The sequence below is a fragment of the Heteronotia binoei genome, chromosome 4 (genome assembly GCF_032191835.1).
Source record: "Heteronotia binoei isolate CCM8104 ecotype False Entrance Well chromosome 4, APGP_CSIRO_Hbin_v1, whole genome shotgun sequence".
Classification (NCBI taxonomy): domain Eukaryota; kingdom Metazoa; phylum Chordata; class Lepidosauria; order Squamata; family Gekkonidae; genus Heteronotia; species Heteronotia binoei.
The window spans coordinates 163,438,624-163,457,667 of NC_083226.1; the positions used below are offsets into that span (position 1 = coordinate 163,438,624).

Sequence of the window (19,044 nt, forward strand, 5' to 3'; positions counted from 1 at the left end):
ACTGTTTATTTCTGTGACATCCAGGTCTCAGATTCAGCAGGAGCTCACAGGAGCACAGCTCCTGAACCTTTCTGAGGGTTCCCCCTCTTCCTCCCCACCTACCTTGTCCATTGAATAGTAGGTGCAGCTGCATAACAATCCCTGGATTAGGAGAGCAGGGAGCCAGCCAGCCAGCCAGCCACCAAGGGCTTTGCCATGCCCCCAGCAGCCCTCATTAACCCCTGGAGAAGTCCGCACCACCCTTTCTCCACTTCTGTTGTGATTTTGGGCAGTGGGTGGCTTGCTGGCCTTTTGATGGGGGGGGGGCAGCCCTGGAGAGCCTCAGACAAGCAAGACCTGCTCGGGCTGGCTGGATCTCTAGCCAGCCCAAGCAGGCCTCGCTCACCTGGGGCTCTCCTTCCTTGCATCGGGTTGCTTTTGGCTGGTGGGGCGGCGGCATATGCTAATGAGCTCCACCACATATTTTTCTATAAAAGGATCCCTGGTGACATCCATCTGTAAATGACCACAACAGTGATATCCATAAAACAGTAATAATTCCAACCTGAACCCACATAGGAGGCGCATATATCCAAGGGTTTATGCTGTGACCCTATCTGAATGGTCACCCCAAGCGTTCAGCTTCTTTGCCACTTATATGCAACATCTGAGAGAATGAAGCCAGGTAACCAATCCATGCCTTCCAGATTACAGCCTTTTTCCTCAGTGAAAAGGCTGGAAAATAGGGCTGGATCCTTCAGAAAACCTGCTAGAAGCTGAGTGCCAATTTCTTCTCAGTTGTCAGGACTTCAAGGCAGAGTTCCTGGGCTTCTCCTGTTGTCTCCTCACCATGATCCAGCAAGTTCAGTTATTGCCTTTCCTGTTATCATTCACCAGTAATGAAAGGGTATGTCCTAACTAGGGTTGCCAAGTCCAATTCAAGAAATATCTGGAGACACTGGGGGTGGAGCCAGGAGGCCTTGGGGTGGAGCCAGGAGTAAGGTTGTGACAAGCATCATTGAACTCCAAAGGGAGTTCTGGCCATCACATTTAAAGGTACCGCACACCTTTTAAATGCATTCCCTCCACTGGAAGTAATGATGGATGGGGCACATTCTTTTAGGGTTCATAGAATTGGACTCCCTGGTCCAATCCTTTTGAAACTTGGAGGGTATTTTAGGGAGAGGCACTGGATACTATGCTGAAAATCTGGTGTCTTTACCTAAAAAAAAAAAAAGCCCCCCCGAGCCCCAAATACCCGCAAATCAATTCTCCATTATACCCTATGGGAATCAGTCTCCATAGAGAATAATTGAGTGCCCAGCAGACATTTCCCTCCCCCCCCTTCTGATGACCCTGAAGTAAGGGGAGGGCCTCCAAACCAGGGGATCCCCTGCCCCCACCTGGTGATTGGCAACCCTAGTCCTAACTAAGTGTTAGGGGGTTGGACTAGATGACCCTGGGAGTCCCTTCCTATTCTTCGATTCTACACACCTTTTTTAAATTTCAGCAGTTCCTAGCGTGAGCTGGCATTAGGTTTTCAACAGAGGCAATGAGCAAGGCAAATTCTGCTCAAGCCGATGATGTTCAGGCAAGTATCCTACAGATGAGTCACCATTCTTTTTCCTGCTTTCCCCTATCCCTTTGTAGGTGGACAATGACTAATCTGAGAGAGAGAGAGCTCATCCAGGCTCATTGATTTCAGCTCCACGACGTCACAGTTTTTTTCTCTCTTCCCAGTTTAAGCTAATTGTTGCTCTTAGTTACTTGTTCGTCAAATTCCACTTGAACAAATGAGATTTCACATTCAAAGAAGTGCATTTCAGCTGAGGAGATAGGGTTGTCAGGTCCAATTCAGGAAATATCTGGGGACTTTGGGGGTGAAGCCAGGAGACTTTTTTGGGGGGGGGGAGCCAGGAGACATTGGGGGTGAATCCAGGAGCAAGGGTGTGTCAAGCACAACTGAACTCCAAAGGGAGTTCTGGCCATCACATTTAAAGGGACCGCACACCTTTTAAATGTCTTCCCTTCATTATAAATAATGAAGGATAGGGGCACCTTCTTTTGAGGCTTATAGAATTGGAACCCCTGGTCCAAATCTTTTGAAACTTGGAGGGGGTTTTGAAGAGAGGCATTGGATGTTGTGCTGCAACTTTGGTGCCTATATCTCAAAAATAGCCCCCCCTCCAGAGCCCCAGATGCCCGTAGATTAATTCTCCATTATACCCTATGGGAATTGGTCTCCATAGAGAATAATGGAGTGCCCAGCAGACATTTCTCTCCCCCCCGCCCCGCTTTCTGATGACCCTGAAGCGGGGGGAGGGTCTCCAGACCAGGGGATCCCTGCCCCCACCTGGGGATTTCACAATATTGCCAGGACCACGGAGGAGACGCTAAACCACAACAAAGATAAAACTCTCTGTGTTAAAACACAATTCCGACTATGTAACGAATATATAGTATCAGAATACAAAAAGAGTATCAGCAATACCCAACATATCAGCGATGCAACAAGTTAAAACCTCGTAACTTCCACAATGCTCCTACTGTCCTTATGTGGCACAAAGCCACTATATTATCTTCCAGTGCAATATTTGAGAAAAAGGTCCAACGGAGAACCGGTCCGCTTAACAAATTGTTTTGGATCTCTAATCCTTCTTCTAGGGACCAATCTTGTATATTATGCGCAATATTCTAGGTCCAGTAGCGCCGAAAATTATTCAATCATCAACCGTGTCAGTCCAGAATTCCTAGCTTTCTCTAATTTTCATGCATAATAGTGGGAACACAATAGTTAATACATTCCTTGTCAGCAAAACAGGCGTATCTGGGGATTGGCAACCCAAAGAAGGGAAGAAAGTCTTCCAGGATCCCGATGCAGAGTTGCCAACACAAGTTTCGGAAATTCCTCTCGATTTGATGGTCCATCCTGAGGTTTGGGGAGGGACCTAAGTGGGGAATGATGCTATATTCTTCAAAGCAGCCATTTTCTCCAGGGGAGCTGATTTCTGTAGTGTAGAGATCAGTTATAATCAGCACTCCCTCTAAGCTGTGGAGTCTTGTGAGCAAAAATTCTACTTTGTGAGCTACTGGCATTCAAGTTGTGAGCAAGTGGTTTGGCTACTGCATAAATTAGTCTGCTATGGAGCCATTTTTCCTGAGCTAAGACAAAAAAATGTGTGAGACGGAGGCTAAAATGCTGTGATCTCGCTCACACTAACTCCGCTTAGAAGGACCACTGGTTGTAAAGCCACCCCAAACCTGCCAGGGAAAGGCGGGATACAAATATAATAAAAAAAATTAAAAAATAATGGGAAGTCTTCAAGTACCACCTGGAGGTTGGCAAACCCACTCCACAATGCCCCAACTTCTTCTGTTGAATGTTTCTTATAAACTTGCACATGAGAACATAAGAACATAAGAGAAGCCATGTTGGATCAGGCCAATGACCCATCCAGTCCAACACTCTGAGTCACACAGTGGCCAAAAAGTCTCCCCCCCCCACCCCGGGATCCATCAGGAGGTCCACCATTGGGGCCAGGATAGTAGAAGCCCTCCCACTGTTGCCCCACCCCAGCACCAAGAATACAGAGCATCACTGCCCCAGACTGAGAGTTCCATCTATAACTTGTGGCTAATAGCCACTGATGGACCCCCGCTCCATATATTTATCCAATCCCCTCTTGAAGCTGTCTATGCTTGTAGCCGCCACCACCTCCTGTGGCAGTGAATTCCATGTATTAATCACCCTTTGGGTGAAGAAGTACTTCCTTTTATCCATTCTAACCCAACTGCTCAGCAATTTCATTGAGTGCCCACAAGTTCTTGTATTGTGGGAAATGGAGAAAAGTACTTATTTCTCTACCTTCTCTGTCCCAGGCATAATCTTGTAAACCTCTATCATGTCACCTCGCAGTCGATTGTTTCTCCAAGCTAAAGAGCCCCAAACTCTTTAGCCTTTCTTCATAGGGAAAGTGTTCCAACCCTTTAATAATTCTAGTTACCCTTTTCTGCACTTTTCCTAATGCTATAATATCTTTTTTGAGAATTGTACACAGTACTCCAAATGTGCTCGTTGCTCAGCAAGGGATACAAACATTGATAAAAAGAAATGTCCTAAAGGCCTGCATAACATTCTCACTCCTAACGGCCACCCACTTCCCATTAGAGGAAATAAGTCTAATTTCTCTTGCTTCATAACATCTCTACGAGCCAAGAGGGACAGACCCACAATACAAGCCGTGGGGCTGAAATGTCTCATTGCTTCTTCCAGCAGAAACGGAGAGGCTGTAAATGCAATCCCTCGAGCGTTTTCGAATGGCCCCCCATCCTTCCTTTCTCCTGTGCCTTTTATAAAACATTTTCCTTAAAACAGCCGTGGTTGATGGGTGAGAGAAGCACCCACAAAGCCCACCTGCAAAGATGAGCTCTTTCAGAAAGTTTGGGGAGGAGATGTCAAAGACCTCGGCCTGAGATCCCAGAGAGCCACTGCCAGTCTGAGTAGACAGTACTGAACCTGATGGACCAAAGGACTGAGTCAGAATAAGGCAGATCCATGTATTCTAGGGTTGCCAAATCCCAGGTGGGAGAAGAGGTACAATGGAGAGAATCACAGAATAGGATGAGAACTCAAAGAAAAATCATGACAAATAACGAATGCAATCAGAAATCCACTTGTAATTATTAGTGTATAAACCTTCAAAGTATTTGATTATCATGATCCATTTCAATAATTTAGTATTGCAAGGTAAGTACATATAATTCATTTACAAAAACGCATCTAAGCACGATTACATCAGAACAAATAGTTCAAAGTGCTTAGTGCTGCAAAGTGCTTGTAAGTCAAAGTGCCTATGCAGATTTTTCTTCCAAAAGGAATATATCTGAAGACGTCGGGGACGTCGGGGAATCTTCAGATATATTCCTTTTGGAAGAAACATCTGCATAGGCACTTTGACTTACAAGCACTTTGTAGCACTAAGCACTTTAAACTATCTGTTCTGATGTAATCGTGCTTAGAAGCGTTTTGTAAATGAATTATATGTACTTACCTTAAAATACTAATCGTTGGAATGGATCTTGACAATCAAATGCTTTGAAGTTTCATACATTAATAATTACAAGTGAATTTATGATTGTATTCGTTATTTGTCACGGTTTTTCTTTGGGTTCAAATCTCAGATGGGGGCAAGGGATCCCCCGGTTTAGAGGCCCTCCCTCCACTTCAGGGTCATCAGAAAGTGAGGGGGGGGAATGTCTGCTGGACACTCTATTATTCCCAATGGAGACCAATTCCCATAGGGTATAATGGAGAATTGAAACCCTCCAGGTTTCAAAAGGATTGGAGCAGGGGGTCCAGTTCTATGAGCCCCCAAAGAAGGTGCCCCTATCCTTCATTATTTCCAGTAGAGGGAAGACATTTAAAAGGTTTGCCATCCTTTGAAATGTGATGGCCAGAACTCCCTTTGGAGTTCAATTATGCTTGTCACACCATTGCTCCTGGCTCCTCCTCCAAAGCCTCCTGGCTCCACCCCCAAAGTCTCCTGGCTCCACCTCCAAAAAACCCAGATATTTCTTGAATTGGACTTGGCAACCCTAATTTGTGTTCACATGTTCCCAAGAGGAAATGGAATACAGGCTACTTGCACACATGTCCCTTGATCACACAGCTAAGGCAACTGACTGCAGTTGGGGTAAAGGGATCTGGTTTGGAGGCCCTCCCCCACTTCAGGGTTATCAGAAAGCAGGAGTAGGGAGGGAAATGTCTGCTGGGCACTCCATTATATCCTATGGAGACAGGTCCCGTTAAGGTATAATGGAGAATTGACTTGTGGGAATCTGGGGCTTGGAGGGCGGGATGTTTTTTGAGGTAGTGGCACCAGATTCTCAGCATAGCATCCAGTGCCCCTCCTCAAAACACACACCCCTTGTTTCAAAAAGATTGGCCAGGCGGTCCAATTCCATGAGCTCCAAAAGAAGGTGCCCCCATCCTTCATTATTTCCAATGGAGGGAAGGCAAGGCATGTGGTTCCTTTAAATTTAATGGCCAGAACTCCTTTCAGAGTTCAATCATGCTTGTCACCCCCTCGATCCTGGCTCTACCCCCAAAATCTCCTGCCCCCCCTCCCAATTCCCCAGAGATTTCTTGAGTTGGCCCTGGCAACCCTATTCCTACATGACTCCTGTGAATATGAAAAGACAAAGCCCGTATAATGTTATTCATTGGTTTGGAAAGCATTTATAAATATGTACGTTTAGAAGGGAACAGAAATGCTCTGTCCGGCTTTAACAACAGCTGCTCTTCTAAAAGATATCACTTGGTTTTGTTTTTTTCTTATGCCTAACCTGGTTTCACTCAACCATGATAATTTGCAGTGAATGCAGGGACCATCAGATGGCTTTCTAGTGTTATTTTTTCCCCAGGGAGATCCGCAACTACTCTTTCTGTCAATTACAAACAAAAAGTTCAGAATTTTGCAATCATTATAACTTAGGGTTGCCAATCCCCAGTTGGGGGTTTGGAGGCCGATCCCCCGCTTCAGGGTCAGCGGAGTGGGGGAGGGAAATGTCTGCTGGGCACTCCATTATTACCTATGGAAACCAATTCTCAAAAGGTATAATGGAAAATTGATCCACGGGTATCTGGGGCTCTGGTGGGGGGCTGTTTTTTGAGGTAGAGGCACCAAATTTGTCGCATAGCATCCAATGCCTCTCCTCAAAATACCCTCCAAGTTTCAAAAAGGATTGGAATGGGGGGTGTCCAATTCTGTGAGCCCCCAAAGAAGGTGTCCCTATCCTTCATTATTTCCAGTGGAGGGAAGGCATTTGAAAGGTGTGTGGTCCCGACTTCCGGGTTCTGTCGCCTTGAGTTCAGCGGGGGTCCGCGGAGCTTGTCTCTTGTGGCCCCCCTGAATCGGTGAATTCTAGGGGAGACCCTGGAGGGGTTTCCTTTTGGCATGGGGCTTTTGCAGGGAGACAGGGAGACAGCGGCGGCTGTTCCTGTCCTTCTTGTGTGCTCCAGTGCTCCACGGACATGAGCGCCATTACGGCAGAAAGAGGTGAACACCTGACCACTTGCTTTCTTTTCTGCTAACAAGCCTTTGATGCATTGCTTTCCTACCTCAAACACGGCAGATCTACTCTGCAAGTAAGTTTGCTTTTCATACCATTGGCTAATGGGTTGTTTTACATAACAACAAACGGGTCAGTTCAAAGGAAGGGAGAGAGGTGAATCCCCCCCCCCCACTTTCCCATGAATCTGGCTTCCAAAAGATAAAAAGAACAACTTTGAATGCCAGCAACAATCTGAATTTGACTGAATATAGATACTTAAATTGACCCGGATTATGGTTGAATAATAATAATATAATAATAATAATATATATTTTTTAATTTATATCCTGCCCTCCCCACCTCGGCAGGCTCAGGGCAGCTAACAACATTTTATAAAAACATACAATAGTAGATAAAAGCCTTAAATTTAACAATATAAAACATTAAAACATTAAACTTAATAACATTAAAACCAATCCAATAAGTGCAGTTATTCAGCGGTATAGGTCTTCAAACCGCATTGGCGGATCTTTAATTACCGATCTTCTTAGCAGTCCAAGTGTGCAAGTTTAAAAAGGGCGGTCTTGCAGGCCCTGCGGAACTGATCAAGGTTCTGCAGGGCCCGCACCTCCTCGGGGAGTCGGTTCCATAGGGTAGGGGCCGCGATTGAAAATGCCCGTGCTCTAGTGTTCTGGTATTTAATCTCCTTCGGCCCAGGGATGGTCATTAGATTTTTCCCGACTGACCTCAGTGCTCTCTGGGGTTCATACGGGGAAAGACGGTCCCTCAGGTAGGTAGGTCCTCGGCCATATAAGGCTTTAAAGGTAATTACCAACACTTTGTACTGGACCCGGTATATAATCGGCAGCCAGTGCAGTTCATGTAGCCCTGGCCGTATATGTTCCCGTTTTGGGAGTCCCAACAACAGCCTGGCCGCCGCGTTCTGCACTAGCTGCAGTCTCCGAGTCCGGCACAGAGGTAGCCCCAAGTAGAGGGCATTACAGTAGTCTAGTCTTGAGGTGACCGTTGCCTGGATCACTGTTGCGAGGTCCCGGCGCTCAAGGAAAGGGGCCAGCTGCCTTGCCCGCTTCAGATGGAAGAATGCTGACTTGGCGGTGGCTGCTATCTGGGCCTCCATCGATAGTGAAGGCTCCAGTAAAACACCCAGGCTCTTTACCTGGCGCGCTGCTTTCAATAGCGCACCATCGAAGGCCGGGAGAGCTATTTCCCTTCCCAGAGCGCCGCGACCCACGCAAAGGACCTCTGTCTTCGCTGGGTTCAACTTCAGCCCACTCAGCCTGAGCCATGTCGCAACAGCCTGTAAGGCCCGGTCGAGATTCCCTGGTGCGGGGTCGGGCCAGCCGTCCATTAGTATATAGAGCTGGGTGTCATCTGCATATTGATGGCAACCCAGCCCAAACCGCCGGGCAATCTGGGCAAGGGGGCGCATATAGATGTTGAACAACATCGGGGAGAGCACTGCTCCCTGAGGCACCCCACAATCCAGTGTGCGCCTCCGGGACCGCTCACCCCCAATAGCCACCCTCTGTCCCCGACCCAGGAGAAAGGAGGAAAGCCACTGCAAGGCCGACCCCTCAACCCCAATGTCGGCGAGGCGGCGCGTCAGTAGCCAATGGTCGACTGTATCAAATGCAGCCGACAGATCTAACAGCATCAGCACCGCAACGCCGCCTCGATCCAGTTGCCGTTGGAGGTCATCTACCAAGGCGACCAACACCGTCTCTGTCCCATGGCCTGGCCGGAAGCCAGACTGACATGGGTCTAGGACAGAAGCGTCATCCAGAAACCTCTGAAGCTGCAACGCCACTATTATTTGGTTATAATTTGGTCTGAACAAATGAAATATATTCTAAAGAGATTGGTATTTGTCTTCTGAGTGCAACTGAAATGGCAACACTCAAGATATTCGGCTGGTGGAGATTTGGAAGGATAGACTAACTGGATCTCTGAGTTACTTTTCAACTTTTATTATTAGACTGAGTTATTCTGTGGAGTAAAATGGCATCACAAAGCGAAATGTTTCATAAAAAAGATACAATGGATATAATATTTTCTCTAAAGCAGGACCTTGATTTATTAACAGAGTTGATAAAAAAGTAAATGGGAGCTTTTATGTTGAAAGCTAGCGAAAACTTGAATCTACATGGACAGAGTGACAAAGAGATCTTGGTGATGTCTGCGGATTTGGAAATGGAAAAAGATCTGTCAGGAAATGAAAAGAAGAAAACTAAAATGGAACCTTATGGCACAGTTACTAAGAAGAACCGGAAGTTAAGGCTGTTTGAAGTTTTTTTGAGAGGACTAATGGCGTGGGATTTTTACGATTGTTATTGAGAAGGGTGCTTTCATTAAGGCGAGAGGATGCACATTTCATCAAAAAAATCAAAATATGGAAAACTTTCAGGAAGAAGGGATTTTAAATTGTTTTCCCTCTCTGTAGGTAACTGGATAATATGGAACTCTCAGCAAGATATGAGATTTTAAAAGGCAAAGTGAGATCTTTGGGACATAATAGGTTTATTCCTCTCTGATTAATACGGACATAAGAGCTAAAGGATTGAAAAGTTCTGAAAAGAAATTTAGATAAACAGTTAACTTGGATTAATTTTTAAGAAGACAGACAACGCAATTATTTTGCAATCTGGTAGATCTGCTCTTAATATGTTTGTTTGGAGAAATTGCTTATATTGAGATAGATAAACTAATATGCTCCTTGTTTACCATTTTTCTTTCTTATCTCTCCACTTTTTACGTTATTTTAAATTTGATCTTTTTCTCTATCTGTTTGAAATTTGTAAGTTAGAAGGATAAAGAAATATTTGTTTTTTATGCCTATCTAAGTGATGACATTGTTAAAATAACAAGTCAGTTTTCATTTTTAATATGGTTAAGCTTATCCAGTTCTGTGTTGAGACCTTGGTGATTTTTTTTTCTATATCTATGTTTGCTGAAGAAGAATAGCTCAGACTTAGTAATAGTTTAGTAAAAAGTGTACAATGGAAAATGAAGATGGTAGAATATAAGGGGAAAACTCAATACTTGCAGGTAGAAAGGATTAGGTATTTTGTTTTGAGGTAAAAATGTAACTGATATATTTGCAGCTTTTTCTCTTTCTGATCTCCCACTCTGTTATTTTCCCCTCCCTCTTGATGTTTCTGTACTTGTACTTGTGCTTATGCTTTTTCTTTTTGTAGTTAAAGTGAATAAAAAATATATTTAAAAAAGGTGTGTGGTCCCTTTAAATGTGATGGCCTTTGAAGTTCAATCATGCTTGTCACAACCTTGCTTCTGGTTCCACCCCAAAGTCTCCTGGCTCCACCCCCAAAGTCCCTAGTTGTTTCTTGAATTGGACTTGGCAGCCCTACTGGGAATATGACTGCAAGGCCACTGAAAGGGACAAACTTGCGGGACAATGTTCTGGGGGCCCTGATAACCTTATTTCCCACTTTAACCCAAAGACTAGTTTACAATACTTGGACACTATTTATTTGCAAGTATCCTATCCTGTAGCAGTAGTTTCCTCTATCAGTAACTTCACATGTCTCTGTTCCTCTTCAGGACTGAGCTTGGGGGGGGGGGGAATGTTTCTGCAAATTTGCAGAAAAAAGCCAGCCGAGTTCAGCACTGATTGGCCAGTTCCAATGTACCCATCTCAAGCACGGTTTTGCAACTATTTTCAGAAATTATTGTTGTTCAGTCACACAATCAAGTCCAACTCTTTGTGACCCCATGGACCAAGTCACGCCAGGCCATCCTGTCTTCCACCATCCTCCGAAGTCTGCTCGAATTCGTGTTAGTCACATCAGCAATGCTGTCCAGCAATCTCATCTTTTGCCATCCCCTTCTTCTTTTACCTTCTGTCTTTCCCAGCATCAGGGTCTTCTTCAGTGAGTGTTCCCTTCTCATTTGGTGGCCAAAGTATTTGAGCTTCAGCTTCAGCATCTGACCTTCCTGGGAACAGTCAGGGTTGATTTCCCTTAGGACTGACTGATTTGATCTTCTGGCAGTCCAAGGGACTCTCAAGATTCTTCTCCAGCACCACAGCTCAAAAGCATCCATTCTTCTGCGCTCGGCCTTCCTTATGGTCCAGCTCTCACAGTCATACATTACTACTGGGAATACCGTAGCTTTGACTATATGGACTTTTGTCAGTAGGGTGATGTCTCTACTTTTTATTGTACTGCCTAGGTTCGCCATAGCTGTCCTCCCATTTTTTAAAATGCACCCCTTTAAATAAAAAGCCAGATGAAGAATGAAAACAGAAAAAATGCCATGTGGACTATAAAAAAAATAAAATAAAAGTAAGCCATCCACCCAAATGCTTGCTGTGTGTGTATGTGAGGGGGGAGCAGAGAGGATAGGCAAGGCTGCTTACTTTGACCCCAAATTCACTTTGTTAGAAGGGGTGCCTGTCATACAAACTGCAAAGCTTTGAGGAGAAGGAGGAGGAGGAGGAGACTGCAGATTTATATCCCGCCCTTCTCCCTGAAAGAGACTCAGAGCGACTTACAATCTCCTATATCTTTCCCCCCCACAACAAACACCCTGTGAGGTGGGTGAAGCTGAGAAGGCTCTCACAGCAGCTGCCCTTTCAAGGACAACTCTTGTGAGAGCTATGGCTAACCCAAGGCCATTCCAGCAGGTGCAGGTGGAGGAGTGGGGAATCAAACCCGGTTCTCCCAGATAAGAGTCCGCACACTTAACCACTATACCAGGTTCATACCATGAGTGAAACGCCTGGTATGATGTAAAGTGATATCCATGCCTGTATTTGTGGAACGACTTTGTGAAGGTCAAGCAGCAATTTTTTTTCCAAGCCAGTTTTGCCAGGGATCCTGGAGGGTTCCTGCACCCCATCTTCTAGGTGTGGAGCAGATGTCAGCAAAGTGTGTGTGTGTGTGTGTGTGGGGGGGGAAGTATTTGCAAATTTCCTGCATTGTGCAGGGGGTTGGACTAGATGACCCTGGAGGTCCCTTCCAACTCTACAATTCTATGACCTTCTGCCTTTCATCTATTTCTCTCTTCTTCAGTCCTACATGAATTGCCAAATAGAGCTTCTTTTGGAAATTCCTGCAGCAGCAGCAGCCGCCATATAAACTGTGCTTCGTAGTGCTTGTGATTATGCAAGGCGTCCTCAGTCTAGACAGTCTGGGCAGGTCTGTATTTTTCTTTCAAACACCGTAACAAGCAGTTACAGCTCTGCACGAAGGGGAGAGCGTCTATTGAACACTGAACTGTCTCAAAACGCCAAGGGGGGGGGGGGGGGTTGGAATTCTAAAGTAAAACAGGAGGGACTGATGCAGCAGAAAGTTATTTTGTAGGGGTTAGTGAGTTTTTGGCTGCTTTTACGGAAATGGAAATGCTACGAAACTTATTGACATCCATTTGGATAAGTCACTGCGGTGTGCCTTTGCAAATGATCAGATCACAGCGCTTTTGTAGCAAATAAAAATAAGACACATCTCCCAAGCCAAATATATTTCTGTTGGAAACAGGCTTGGAAGGATAAAGAGCTCCTCTGAGGAGGGTCTCAAAAATTGCTGGCAGAAAGACCGGTCTGGCATTTTATTCTGCTATGGCCAGCTCCTGCGCCATGGATGAAAGAGACAAATTGCAAAGAAGAAATCAACGGAAATATTTTTTAGGGCTGTAAGAAAGCATCAATTCAGGGGTGTCAAACTCATTTGTCACGAGGTCCGGATCTGACATAAATGAGACTTTGACGGGCTGAGCCATGTTGGGCCGGGCCATGTGTGTTCCTATTTAAAATTAGGTAGCGGAGATAGAAACTTTATAACGGACAGAAACACAATTAAATATATATTTTTTTTGGTAAAAAAAATCCTTAAAATCAAACATGCTTAAAACATTAGCACTCATTGATCTTAAAGGTGCTTTCTTTGTATTTCTCCCCTGGGATCCAGGGAACTGGGCAAAGGAAGGTCTGGAGACGCCAGGGGACCAGGAGGGGGAGGAGCCTCAGCCAATAAAAGGAAGAGAGGCTTGGCTCAGTAGCTCTCCCTCTCCCCTTCCTTCCCAAGGGAGAAGGCTCAGCAAATGGAGAAAATAGAGGTTTTGCTCTGTAGCTCCTGTGCAGTTGAGTATGCCTGACAAAGCAAGCTGTGATGCGGAAGGAAGCAAGAGAGAGGGAGAAGGAAGCAGATGACAGCCAGTTGCTTGGGGGCCTGATAGGAGCCCTCGGGGGGGCGGGCCTGATTTGGCCCCCAGGCCACATGTTTGACACCCCTGCATTAATTGATTAACTGCTGGGAGTATATTTTAATAATGATGCATACTTCAATGAACAAGGCTGAAAAGCACACTTGCTCAATAGTGAAGCCATTCTGTCATTTGAAATTAATGCATTATTGTTGTTATGCTAATCAAAAGTTACAAAGAAACTCTTAAGGAAAGCTTCTTTTCCTTTTGGCAATGAGTGGTTGGCTTGGGCTTCTTGTTCCACCCGGTTCTTCCATAGCTTCAAACTGAGACCTGTACTGAGCATCCTCTCTATCCTTTTGTTGTGTCCTAGGCTCAAATGGGAGAACTGTTACTTTTGGAGGGAACTGTTACTTTTGGAGGGAAGCTGAACAAGCCAAGCTTGTACTCCACACCAGGGTTCCAGAGAAGGCCTAAGCGTGCCCAATCAGGGGAAGGATTGAAACATAAGTAGCCAATTAACATCTAGGCTCATACTGTACCCTGATAGGCCCTTAGGCCCCTGTAAATAGCCAATCCATGTACATAGTTAAGGACCAATCAGAAGGGGGCAAGAATTGTATAAAGGAGCGGGAGGTTTGAATAGAGCTCAGTCTGTGTTTGTGTTCCTGAAGTAAAGCTTGCTGAAATCACTCTCTGACTCTGGTCTCTTACTGCGTCGACCCCAGTACTTTACACCTTTCATCCAAGGCTTTTTTTGCAGCAGGGACTCCTTTGCCTATTAGGCCACACACCCCTGATGCAGCCAATCCTCCAAGAGCTTACAGGGTTCTTATTCCAGGGCCTACTGCAAACTCTTGGAGGATTGGCTACATTGGGGTGGGGGGGCGTGGTGGAGGTGGCCTAATATGCAAAGGAATTCCTGCTACAGAAAAAGCCCTGCTTTCATCCAAGTCATTTACAAAGATGTTGATCAACACAGGGCCCAGGACAGATCTCTGAGGCACTCCACTTGTCACTCCGCTCCAAGGGGATGTGGAAGCATTAACAACCATCAACAAGCACTCTTTTGGGTGCAATCCGTCGACCAGTTACAAATCCCCCTAACAGCAATTGGATCCAAGCCACATTTTACCGACTTGTTGACAAGAAGACCGCGTGGAACCTTATGAACATATGAAGCTACCTTATACTGAATCAGACCTTTGGTCCATCAAAGTCAGTATTGTCTACTCAGACTCGCAGCGGCTCTCCAGGGTCTCAAGCTGAGGTTTTTCACACCTATTGGCCTGGACCTTTTTTTTGGAGATGCCAGGGATTGAACCTGGGACCTTCTGCTTACCAAGCAGATGCTCTACCACTGAGCCACCGTCCCTCCCCCTAATCAAAAGCCTTACTGGAATCAAGATAAACTATGTCCATAGTATTCCCCTGACCCAACAAGTTTAGAAATTCTTTCAAAAAAAGAGGTAAGGTTAGCTTGATATAACATGTTTTTGAGGAACCCGTGCTTAAAGAAGTGGGAGAGCTTCTAGTGTCCTAGCCCCACTAGTGGACCTCCTGATGGCACCTGGGTTTTTTTAGCCACCATGTGGCACAGAGTGTTGGACTGGATGGGCCGTTGGCCTGATCTAACATGGCTTCTCTTATGTTCTTTTTAAAGTGACGTGCAGCTTCTTGTTCTACCCTGTTCTTCCATAGTTTCAAACACTGTATTGAGGGCTGGATGATGCACAAATCGATTCAGATTGGATGGGCTGTTTAATCAATCGTTGGATAACAAGCTAGGTGGTTTTTTTTTTTTTTTTTAAATTGCAAAGTTAGGATTATTGTGTTTTGCTAGTCTGGAGACACATCCTAGTCATTGTCTGGTAATTGGCACAACTATTAGTGTTTACTTCCTGTTGTGTGCATTAAAATAGCAGAAAGAACAATGCATGGAGGAGTTAGAAAGTCTTTACAGGAGACAGTGGTATCCATGGGTGCCAAACAGTGGTTATTAATTCTAATCCTGTGAGTAAGCAGTGACTGTGAGCTTCATTCCCAAAGAGCTTCCTGCCAAAATTTACTCTGGAGTCTATATCCCTAGACATTGCACATGGAGTTTTGGTCCCTGTTGTATTAAATACTGGGTTTGATGCAGCAGAGTGAAACAGGAATCATGCTTTGTGGATTACCACATACTAAGACAAAATGGCGGGGCCGCAACTCCACTTATATACATACACAAGAACCACCCCCCAGATCCTCATACCAAATCACGGAAATCAAGCTTCATGCCAGAACTGCTCATTGGCTTCCTATTTAAGTCTAAACTCATAATGTATCCCAGAGTCCTTAGCATTCCCGTGGTAGCCCGGGTGCGCGTGAAAGCTACCTGCCAAACATAAAGTCAATCCCGGTTCTTCCAGATTAGAGTCTGCAATCTTACTCACCACACCAAACTGGCTCCACAGAGCATATGGAGAAAAGGGCTTTAGGGATTTACGCTGGGGAAATCCATATGTATCTCTGGGAGTGTGCGGGTTTCTCCAAACGTATGGGTTTCCTCAACAGAACAAGTAATGCCATCCCCTAGACCTGTGGCACAGAGTGGTCAAGCTGCAGTACTGCAGTCCAAGCTCTCTGCTCATGACCTGAGTTCGATCCCAGCGGAAGCTGGTTCAGGTAGCCGCCTCCAGGTTGACTCAGCCTTCCATCCTTCTGAGGTCGATCAGATGAGTACCCACCTTGCTGGGGGGGGGGGAAGTGTAGATGACTGGGGAAGGCAATGGCAAATCACCCCATAAAAAAGTCTGCCGTGAAAACATTGTGAAAGTAAAGTCACCCCAGAGTTGAAAACGACCGGTGCTTGCACAGGAGACTTACCTTTCCCTTTAGACCATTTCAGGTCAAGACAATGGCACAGGAAGAATGCTGAAACACTTTCTCCATACATTTTGTGGTCCTTATCTGAGCTGGGCAGCATGCATACAACAACTGAAGGCAACCCACAACTCATGTGTGACACTTGCATTGGACACAGACCCAACCTGTGTTATTATTCTACAGTATATGAATTGCAGCTGGCTGACATCTGTCACATGATCTGACAGGAGGCACCACAGAGGAAAAAGAAAAGCCCAGAGCTCAAGACTTATGGACATATGAAGCTGCCTTATACTGAATCAGACCCTTGGTCCGTCGAAGTCAGTATCGTCTACTCAGACTGGCAGCGGCTCTCCAGGGTCTCAAGCTGAGGTTTTTCACACCTATTTGCCTGGATCCTTTTTGTGGAGATGCCGGGGATTGAACCTGGGACCTTCTGCTTACCAAGCAGATGCTCTACCCACTGAGCCACCGTCCCTCCCATCTTTGTCCAAGTGGTGATGCCCACAGTGCCATGTTTGCTTGACCTCAAGGAACATATACCATATACCAGCCCTTATCTTAGGAGCTTTACTCAGAAGCCTGTTCAGGTATAGAAGACTGCAGATTTATTCATAAGAACATGAGAGAAGCCGTGTTGGATCAGGCCAATGGCCCATCCAGTCCAACGCTCTGTGTCACACAGTGGCAAAAAACAAAACAAAACACCAAGTGCCATCTAGAGGTCCACCAGTGGGGCTAGAAGCCCTTCCACTGTGCCCCTCCCAAGCACCAGAATAGAGAGCTTCACTGCCCCAGACAGAGAGTTCCAACAATAAGCGGTGGCTAATAAGCTGTGACTGAATCAGAGGCCGTTTTCGCACTCACGTTTTACTGGCGCCACGACCATCCTGACGCCGGCGAATCTGCATGGCTTTCGCACCAGAAGCTCCGGCGCTCCCAGAAGCGCCGGCTACTTCCGTCGCTAAGCCAGCGCAAACGGAAATCGCAAAGATGCAGGAAAACGTTTGCGCTGGCTTAGCGACGGAAAGCGCCGGCGCTTCTGTTGCGAAATCCATGCAGATTCGCCGGCGTCAGGAGGGTCGTGGCGCCAGTAAAACGTGAGTGCGAAAACACCCAGAGACTCAGAGCAGCTTACAATCTCCTATTATCTTCTCCCCCCCCCCCCGCCCCAACAGGCACCCTGTGAGGTGGGTGGGGCTGAGAGGACTCTGGAGAACCAGTTTGGTGTAGTGGTTAAGTGTGCGGACTCTTATCTGGGAGAACCGGGTTTGATTCTCCACTCCTCCACTTGCACCTGCTAGCATGGCCTTGGGTCAGCCATAGCTCTGGCAGAGGTTGTCCTTGAAAGGGCAGCTGCTGTGAGAGCCTTCTCCAACCCCACCCACCTCACAGGGTGTCTGTTGTGGGGGAGGAAGGTAAAGGAGATTGTGAGCCGCTCTGAGACTCTTTGGAGTGGAGGGCGGGATATAAATCCAATATCTTCTTCTTCTTCTTCTTCTTCTTCTTCTTCGTCTTCTTCTTCTTCTCTCACAGCAGCTGCCCTTTCAAGGACAACCTCTGCCAGAGCTATGGCTGGCCCAAGGCCATTCCAGAAGGTGCAAGTGGAGGAGTGGGGAATCAAACCCGGTTCTCCCAGATAAGAGTCTGCACACTTAACCACTACACCAAACTGGCATATAGTCAATACTTTCCCAGGAAAATATTTGCAGGATTTCGCTGATCGTAATACACACATCACATATGGTGGAAAGCTCTACTACGCTACATTAAAATGTATAGTATCTAGCATCTTTCTAGGACTACTTGTGAAAAGCTTTTCAATAAATATTGTGGGTTGGCACTTCCCTAGTTTCTCCCAGCTTTTTCTATGCAGCCTTGAAAACCAAATCCTGAAATGTCATTTGAGAAAGCTTCCACAAAGATGTTCAACTGGTCAGTATCCTCACAGCCAACAATTCTGAAAGTACTGCAAACTGGGGAGGAAAATATTGATAGACATATGCCTCGTGCCGCTAGCTAAAAACTCATGGGGCCGCTTACATCATTCGACACATTAAAAAAAAAATTAGAAACAGTAAAGGAAGTCAACAAAATAAAACCACCGGAATATATTGGCAATGAAAACCCACAGGGAAAGACCCAATAAAAACTGTAACCAATAAAACCAGGAGAACTGTAAATGTCAGAGCAGTAGCAGAACAATTAGGTTCAACATAAAAGCAGACAGGAGGATAAAATTCAGGGCAGATAATAGAGAGCCAGTCTGTAAAACCACGGGGAAAGAACTGGGCAGTCCTACGAAGAGGGACTTGAGTCTAAGCTCAGTGGAAGTGCCATAGATGCTATCAAGTTGCAGCTGACCGCAGGGTTTTCAGAGCAGGCGACATTCAGAGGCAGTTTGCCATTGCCTGCCCCTGCATAGTAACTCTGGACTTCCTCGGTGGTCTCCCATCCAAGTACTAATCAGTACTAATCCTGCTTAGCTTCCGAGACCTGATGTGATCAGGCTAGCTGGGCCATCCAGGTCAGGGTATCTGTGGGTTCAGGGCTCTTTTTTAGCAAGAACACACAGGAACACAATTCCAGCTGACTTGGTGTCAGCGGGTGTGGTCTGCTGGGCCTTTTCTACAAAAAGCCCTGTGCGAAAAATGGTGACATCAGGGGGAGTGGTCTAATAGGCAAATAAGTTCCTGCTGGGCTTCTCCTACAAAATGCCCTGCGCAGAACAATGGTGTCACCAGGGGGTGTGGCCTAATATGCAAATAAGCTCATGCTGGGCTTTTTCTACAAAAGCCCTGTGCGAAACAATGGTGACATCAGGGGGTGTGGCCTAATATGCAAATAAGCTCATGCTGGGCTTCTTCTACAAAAAGCCCTGTGCAAAACAATGGTGTCATCAGGGGGTGTGGCCTAATATGCAAATAAGCTCATGCTGGGCTTTTTCTACAAAAGCCCTGTGCG

At 45.9% G+C, this 19,044-nt stretch overlaps 1 protein-coding gene across 2 annotated transcripts in view; it reads right to left on the reverse strand.

Annotated features, from left to right (window-relative positions):
- RAB27B (RAB27B, member RAS oncogene family) overlaps nucleotides 1-19,044 on the reverse strand; it is a 195,589-nt gene that overhangs the window by 92,054 nt on the left and 84,491 nt on the right. The gene's annotated exons all lie outside the window — the stretch shown is intronic.